General features: G+C 45.4%; 1 pseudogene; it reads right to left on the bottom strand.

Annotated features, from left to right (window-relative positions):
- Nucleotides 1–3090: 3090 nt before the first annotated feature.
- Nucleotides 3091–3819, bottom strand: LOC117038359 (60S ribosomal protein L29-like; annotated as a pseudogene).
- Between the last annotated feature and the right edge of the window lie 4461 nt (nucleotides 3820–8280).

Genomic DNA, 8280 nt, shown 5'->3' with positions numbered 1-8280 from the left:
TGAGTGTCCACTAGGTGGCAGCAGAGCCCTCGCCTGTCTCTGCCTGGACGAGGCTCATTGCTGGGACACTGGAGTGGGGCAGAAGCAGGTTAGAATCCCATCGTTTCACCGCCTTGGGCCTCAGTTTCCCCACCTGTAAGATGAGGCTAATAATAGTTCCCAGCTGGTAGGGTTGTTGTGCGATTTAAATGGCGTGTAATTGTTAGGACTGGGTAGGCAGGGGCCCTACCATTGTGCGTGAACTCAGGGTTCTGGACCTCTGTTTCCCTAGACTGCGCGGAGTAAACAGGAGGGTGGAAAGAGGTTCTGGAATACTCAGGGCGGGTCCTGGGGCACAAATCACATCCAGAGGAGAGTAGGTAGAGAGGACAGGAGTAGAAGGGAGAGGGGAGGAGGAGGCAGTCGGTGGGGGAGGGAGGCAGGGCCCGGGCCTTGGGGCCTGGACCTTCTATCTCCAAGGTCTGGGTCAGCATGACCCCGCAGCTGGAGAGGAGGGAAGGACACGTGCATATGTGTTCTGCCTATTACATTTTGGCCTCCCGCTGCGCTCCTGAGCCACCCTCTTACCCCAGTGACCTCTCTTTTCTGTTGTGCCCAGCCTAAGCCAAGCAGGAATATGAGCCTGGTACGCTGGTCCTGGACCTTGAACCACAATCTCTGTTCCCCCATCCTACTCTCCCCCTTTTCCATCTCAGCTACTGGCACCTCCATCCTTTCAGGGCTCACCTGGCTAGAGTTCTGCTCCCGTCCCTTTGTCCTCAAAACACCCCCAAGCCACCCACTCCCCTGTATTCTAGCTGAAACCCCACCCAGACTCTGCCCTCCTTCCTCCTCCTACCTGTCCACAATTGTCCCTGCCCCCAACCCTCCTAAGGCTCCTCCTCTGACTTCTTCCTCCCTTCCTTCCTCTCTCTTTCTCTGTTCTTGCTCTCTCTCCCTCTTCCTTCCTTCCTTCCTTTCTTCCTTCCTTCCTTCCTTCCTTCCTTCCTTCCTTCCTTCCTTCCTCCCTCCCTCCCTCCCTTCTTTTCTTCCTTCCGCTACTATGTGCCAGGCAGCGCTGGGGGAGCTGGGGGGACACATGAATGGGGAAAGTGGACAAAAACAAAATAATTAAGAAAAATATTCACCACAGCAGAGTGATGTGTACTAGGGAGAAAAATAAAGTGAAGAGGGGCTCCTGAGGGCTCCAGGCAGCGTCTCCCCCACCCAAGCTAGCGGCCTGACTCTCTTCTCCTTTGCTCAGCTTATTGAGGGGGGTCCTAGGACATTGTGAAAAGGGGGAGCAAAGCAAGCTGGAAACTCATCCTGTCACTTGACTGCCCAGCCTCAATTTCCGCCTCTGTAAATAAGGATCACAGCCCACACCTCTGAGATTGTTTCAGGATTAAATGAATTGCTACATGTGAGAAGCCCTGGTGGGCTCCTGGTGCACTGGAAAGCATGTGATGTGCTTGCCATTCTCATTAACGATACGATTGTTGGGGTCACGGTCAACCTCTGAACAACAGCTCCGGTAATTCCCATTTCCTCTCCTATCCCAGGTGGTTACATATTTCCTTTTTTGATGAAACACTTGCCCTTTAAACACTTAAATACAAAATTCAACAGGCACAAAAAGGTAAAAGACTGTCATGCGGGGTGTCATGCGGGAGACCCTGCTCGCTGCGCCATTTGTTGTGCGGGGCGGCCTGCAGGATCTCAGCTCCCGCTCCCCACACAAAAACGCAGGATATGGCTAGGCCAAAAAGGAACACCCACAGAGCCATAGGTAGGGGAGTCACACCACTATACTCTCGCTGGCGGCTGGGTTGGAGACACAGGAACCAGGAGCCACACAATTCTCAACCCTCACTGCGCCGCTTGCAGGCTCAGCCACCATCTTCTTGCTAGCTCCCCCCTTTTTTCTGCTGGTGTAGCCACAGCAGTTATATTAGTGCCCAATGGCTCACTGGTTACAGCTGACGGCCAACTAGCCACAGCTGCTGGCCATTTGATCACAGTCGATGGCCATTTACTACCTGAGCCAGCACCTTTCTATGTGAGGCCGAGAGCCTGGAAACTGCTTTTTGGGGCTCTGTCCCCACAACCATCTACTACCTGAGCCAGCACCTTTCCACGTGAGGTTGAGCCTGGAAACTGTTCTCTGGGACTCTGTCCCCACAAGGTGTCATTCCAGGAAGGCTCAGTCACTTAAAGGAGACTATCTGGGTCCCAGAGCAATTTCTTCAGCTCCCGCCTGAGCCAGCCATTTCCACCCCTGACAGCAGTGAACAAGAATTTGTTTCTGTAGACCTTTGAGAATACACCGAGTTCTCACACTTTTCATCAGTCGGACAGGTGGAAAATGGCCCCTTGTTATTCCTTCCTCTCCTTCTCATCCATCTTTTCAACTTTATTGAAGTATAATTGGTATAATTGTAGTACACAAAATTGCATACTTAAATTTAAAAAAAAGTTTTTTTTAATTGGGGAATGTTGGGGAACCGTGTGTTTTCCAGGGCCCATCAGCTCCAAGTCGTTGTCCTTCAATCTAGTTGTGGAGGGCGCAGCTCAGCTCCAAGTCCAGTCACTGTTTTCAATCTTTAGTTGCAGGGGGAGCAGCCCACCATCCCATACGGAATTGAACCGGCCACCTTGGTGTTGAAAGCTCCCGCTCTAAACAACTGAGCCATCCGGCCGCTCTCCGTGACTGTTTTAATAACTGGCAATTTCTACTTCTTAATCCCTTCACCTTTTTCACCCATCCCCCCAATCCTTCCACCTGGCGACCATCAATTTGATCTCTGTATCTACGAGTTTGTTTCTGTTTTGTTTGTTCATTTATTTTGTTTTTCAGACTCCACATATAAGAAATTGCACATATTTTAAACACACCCTACACGCTGTTTTGACATGGGTGTAAATCTATGGAACCATGACTACGATTAAGGTTCATTTGCATGTTCCAGAATTTTATTTTATTATTTCTTTTTTGATAGATCCTGCCTCACGTTTATTTGTACAAATAGCACAGGAAGACACCAGCCCCCTCCAGACAGCACCGCAGGGGTCCCACCAGTCCTCTGTCCTCATACTGGCAGATAGAAACCTCTACTCTGGAGCCTTTGTCGGGCCGGGCACCTTTGGGAGCTGGAGCCTGAGCCTGAGCTGGAGGCGGAGCTCAAGCTACAGCCATGGCTGGAGCCTTGGTTTGAGCCTTGGCTTTGGACTTCGGCCAGCAGAGCCTGAGACCCTTGGCAATCAGAACGTTCCCCAAGCTTGGGGTAAGCGATATACTGTGTTTCCTCGAAAATAAGACCTAGCTGGACAATCAATTAGCTCCAATGTGTCTTTTGGAGCAAAAATTAATATAAGACCTGGACCGGGTATAACATAATATAATATAATATAATATAATATAATATAATTAATATAATATAATTAATATAATATAATAGTATAATACTGGGTCTTATATTAATTTTTGTTCCAAAAGACGCATTAGAGCTGATGGTCCGGCTAGGTCTTATTTTCGGGGAAACACGGTAGGCAAGTTGATTGAGCTTGCAGCTGCCGTCCTTTGGGACCTTGAGCTTGACTTCCTTGGGCTTTAGGAGGGTCTTGATAACCTCGGCCAGTGCACTCATGGCCTTGGCGTTGGTGGCCTGCATCTTCTTCAGGCCTTTCTTGTTGTGCTTCTTGGCCAAATGTATATTCCTCAGGAACTTGGGGTCCACCCCCTTAAGAGATTCATATCTTTGTGATTAGGGTTTCTTGATGTTTTCGTGTGTGTCATTTTCGGGACTGGTTGTGTGTGGTGTGTTTCTTGGACTTGGACATGTCTGCACCAAAACTTGTGGCTCCCCAAACGCCTGAGACTGGAAGCCAGAATTTTATATATAAGCTTTGTGCTTGCTTCTTTCACTCAGCGTGACGATTCTGAGATTGCTCCGTGTTGGTGCGTGTTCACATATCAATATTTCGTTCCCTTTTATTGCCAATTCTATTTCACTGTATGGCTGGACCACAGGTTGTTCACCTGCTGGTGAACATTTGGGTAGTTTTCAGTTTGAACTATTACAAATAAAGCTGCTACAAACATTCACTTACAAGTCATTGTATGGATACCTGCTTTAATAATTTCTCTAAATATCTCTGAGTGGAATGGCTGGGTGGTAGGGTAGTCTATGTTTAACTTTAAGAAACTGCCATACTTTTCCACAGCAGCTGTACCACTTTGCATTCCCACGAGCAATGCATCACCAACACTTGTTACTGTCTGTCTTTCTAATTTTGTCCATTCTAGAGGGTGTTTGGTGGTATCTCATGGTGGTTTGGATTTGCATTTCCCTGATGGTTAATGACATTGAATATCTTTTCGTGTGCTTGTTAGCCATTCATATATCCTCTTTGGTGAAGTGTTCAAATCTTTTGCCCGTTTTCTTATTGAGTTGTTTGTCTTTTATTATTGAGTTGTAAGAGTTGTTTGTTTATTCTGGATACAGGTATTTTGTTTATTTAATACAAGCATTGCAAATACTTTCTCCTGATGTCTTGCCTTTCTTTTTTCTCAATGGTGTCTTTTGAGGAATAAAATGATGAAGTGTAATTATCAACTTTTTCTAACTCAGAAGACTGCCTTCTCAAACTTTGTAAAGATTTGCTCTTATGTTTTTTCTAGAAGTCTTAGAGTTTTAGGTTTTACATTCAGGTTTGTGATCCGTTTTGAGTTAATTTCGTGTATGATGTTAGGTAAGGGTCAATGTTAATTGTTTTCCACATGATGGCCAATTGTTCCAATACCATTTGCTGAAAAGACTTTCCTTTCCTCCATTGAATTGCCTAAATATCTGTGTCAAAAATCAACTGGCTATATTTATATGGGTCTATTACGCTCTATTCTGTTTTATTGTCTCTGAGTTTGTAGGGCCTGCCATGCTGTCTTTTCACAAATACCAAATTGTCTTAATTACTATAGCTCTATGATAAGCCTAGAAATCAACTAAAATAAGTCCTCTGACTTTTATCTTCTTTTAAGAAATCACTTTGGTTAGTCTAGGTCCTTTGCAATTCTACACACATTTTAAAGTCACTGCCAGTTTCTTTTTTAAAAAAAAAATTCTGCTGAATTTAGATTGGAATTTCATTGACTCTGTAGATCAGTTTGGCGAGAACTGACATCTTAACAACAGTGAGTCTTCTGTTATCTTTCCATTTATTAGTATCTTTCCATTTATTAGGTCTTCGTGAATTTCTCTCAGCAACATCTGTAGTTCTAAGTGTAGAGGTCTTAGACTTATTTTGTTAGATTTACCCGTAGGTATTTTATCTTTTTTGCTGCTGCAAAATGAGATTAATTTTTTTTGTTTCATTTTCAATTGTTCACTGCTAGTATATAAGACTCTGTAATATATAACAATTAAATATAATTTTGTCTATCAACTATTTGTCGACGTAAGAAATATCTAAACCTGTAGAGAAGTTTAATGAGTTTATTTGAGCCAAACTGACTGGACAATTGCCAGGAAGCAAAATCTCAACGGATTAAGAAAACGCTCCTGGAAAAGAGCAGTTTTGCAGCTTATTTTATACATTAGAATCTAAGGAGGAGATGTAAGAAGGATCACGTGAAATCCACTGGTGATACATTAAGAGTGTGGGAGAAAGCAAAGCAGGGAAATCTCTGGGATCGGATATAAAGTAAAATGGAGAAACATGTACTTCTTTTACCTTGGTGGACACAGGATAGTTAACAATTAACATTTTACAGCACATACATATGGTACTTGGAGAACAAGGTAACAATGAGGGGTTCTGTAATCTGGTGCTCTGGTGCAACAGGATTGTGCCCTGAGGGGTCTGGAAAAGGGGATTATTACTCTGATGTTCCAAGGGTGTTCACTTAGATGCAAAAAAGGCAATCGACAGGTTCACTTAAGGTAAAGATTGACCTCTGTCAAGGAAGCTACAGGCCAAGGCTGTGACTACCTGCCATGACCCGCTTTTAGTTAGGGATTTTTCTGTTCAGACCATCCTACGTGGTTGATTTCAGTCTCTGAGTTTGTAGGGCCTGCCATGCTGGTCTCCTCTGCTGGTCTGCTCTGAGCTTGTCAGGTTTAGTATGTGGCCCCTTTTTCGTCCACATATTGAAACTGTGAACTTGCTAAATTGTTCTAGTAGTTGTCATGGATTTCCTTGTTGTTTTGGTTTTTACTTGTTACATAAACGATCATATCATCTGCAAATAGGCAGTTTTCCTTCATCCTTTCCAATCTTGATGCCTTTTATTTATGTTTCTTGCCTTTTGGCAAAGACTTACCCTCCGGAACAAGGCTGAATAGAAGCGGTGAGAATGGCACCCTTGTCTTATTCTCAGACTCAGGAGGACACAATTCAGCCTTTCATATTAAGTGTATTATTACACTTAATTTTTGGGTGGTTGCTCCCTATCGGTTTGAGGAAGTTCCCAAGTATACCTAGTTTGCTAAGAAGGTTTTTGGTTTGGGTTTTTGTTTCTGAATCATGACTAGGTGTTGAATTTTGTCAGATCTTTCCTGTATCCATTGAAATGATCATATGGTTTCATGGTCCTTTTAATTTCCATTTCTCCTATTATGAGTGAGGCTGAGCATCTTTTTCTGGGTTTCAGAGTCATTTGTACTTCATTTTCTGTAATTTCTGGGTTTGTAGCCTGCTGAGTTACTGGCATTTTCTTATTCCTTTCTAGGAGTTGCTTATATATCATGATTTAATGATATAAAATCATCATTTATGATGATTTATCCATGATATGAGTTCAACATTTTACCCTTTTCCTTTGTTTATTCTTTGACTGTATTTATGGGCTTTTTGCCAGCAGAAAATTTGGGGTGTTTGCATCACTGATGTTTCCAATTTGTTCTTGGGCAAGTCCTGGGTTTTGCCTCCCAGCACCTCCTCAAGGAGCCTTCGTGTGATCTTCTCTGGGGCTGAGGGGGCCACCTTTGTCCTGACCCTGTTCCCCTCCTGCTCATTCTCAAAATACCACAGTTGTCAGGGGCCTAGAGACTCCCTGTCCTTCCTGGAGGCAGGAGCTTTCATCTCAGGGCAACGGGTGGGAATGTGTGTACATTTGCAGTTCTCTCTGCTGAAGCCACCTGGGAAGTGAAAGAAAAATACTATGGCTACGCCCCCATAGCACTTCCTGCCACAAGCCTACTGTGGCTCCCACTGCACTGAGGACATAACCCATACCCCTTCCTTCCACCCACAAGACCCCATTGATGCCTCTAAACAAGTCTCGGCATACTATGTCCCTGCCAGCCTGCCCTTCCCAGGAACAATCTGATATCGTCTAACCTCTCAGGCTGTACCCTCTTCTGGAACTCCTTATACCTCCACATTACTCTCTGGCTCATCCCACTTGTCTTTGGATTTAAGTATAAAGTCACTTCCTCCAGGAAGCCTTCCGAGACTCTGGGGGTCTCTCCTAGCAGCCTGGCCCCGAGGGCCACTGGCACAATTCATGGATAATAGGTTTGTGCATTGTCATCTCCCCCACGAGACTGTCAGCTCCACCAGTCAGAGACTGTGTCTGCTGTGTCAATACCCTGCACACAGAAGGTGACCATTAAGGAGCTGTGGGTGATTGAATTAAAGTCAACAAATACGTACCCAGGCCATCTTGGGCCAGGATTTGTGATGAGATTACAGAGATAAGAGTCTTCTAAAATCTCTCCCCAAATTTCTTTCTGGGGTTCGTATCTTACTAAGGACACTGCCTCCCCTACCCCCTGCAAAAAAAAAAAAAAATAATAAAATCAATCAAACCCGGCTCCTGCTTCCCAGCCTGTGTTCTCTTCCCTCCTTTCCTTTTTCTGCCCTGCCAGCTTCCTCTCTGCTTCTTAAACTGCTAACTCATGCCCACCTGAGGGCTTCTGTCCTTGTGGTGCCCTCCACCAGGAGTGCTCTTTTGCCCTGCCTCACATCTCAGCTGGGCTGATCTTGGCCTCTGTACAGAGCTCCCCTGGGCCCTGGCCTGTGCCTGTCCTGTTAGCTGGTTTTCTTTGCTCTCCATAATGATTAATTGCCCCTCCGCCATGGGCAGGCCCAGTTGCCTGGTTGGTGCTGTTGCTAGGGCTGTGCGTAGGGCACCATGAACAGAAAAGGGCTTCTGCCCTTCCCAGGGTCTCATGGGAGAACTATCTGGAAGAACTTGACCTTTGTCTGGGGCAACTTGCAAGCCTCCTTCCTGGCCAGACCCAGACCAGTTCCTTCCCCAAGTGCAAAACTAGTTCCTCTGGGTGCCCAACCCACACGTGC

The sequence above is a fragment of the Rhinolophus ferrumequinum genome, chromosome 18 (assembly GCF_004115265.2).
Source record: "Rhinolophus ferrumequinum isolate MPI-CBG mRhiFer1 chromosome 18, mRhiFer1_v1.p, whole genome shotgun sequence".
NCBI lineage: Eukaryota > Metazoa > Chordata > Mammalia > Chiroptera > Rhinolophidae > Rhinolophus > Rhinolophus ferrumequinum.
The sequence above is the reverse complement of the archived record's forward strand: the minus strand, read 5'-3'. Positions and strand labels throughout refer to the sequence as shown.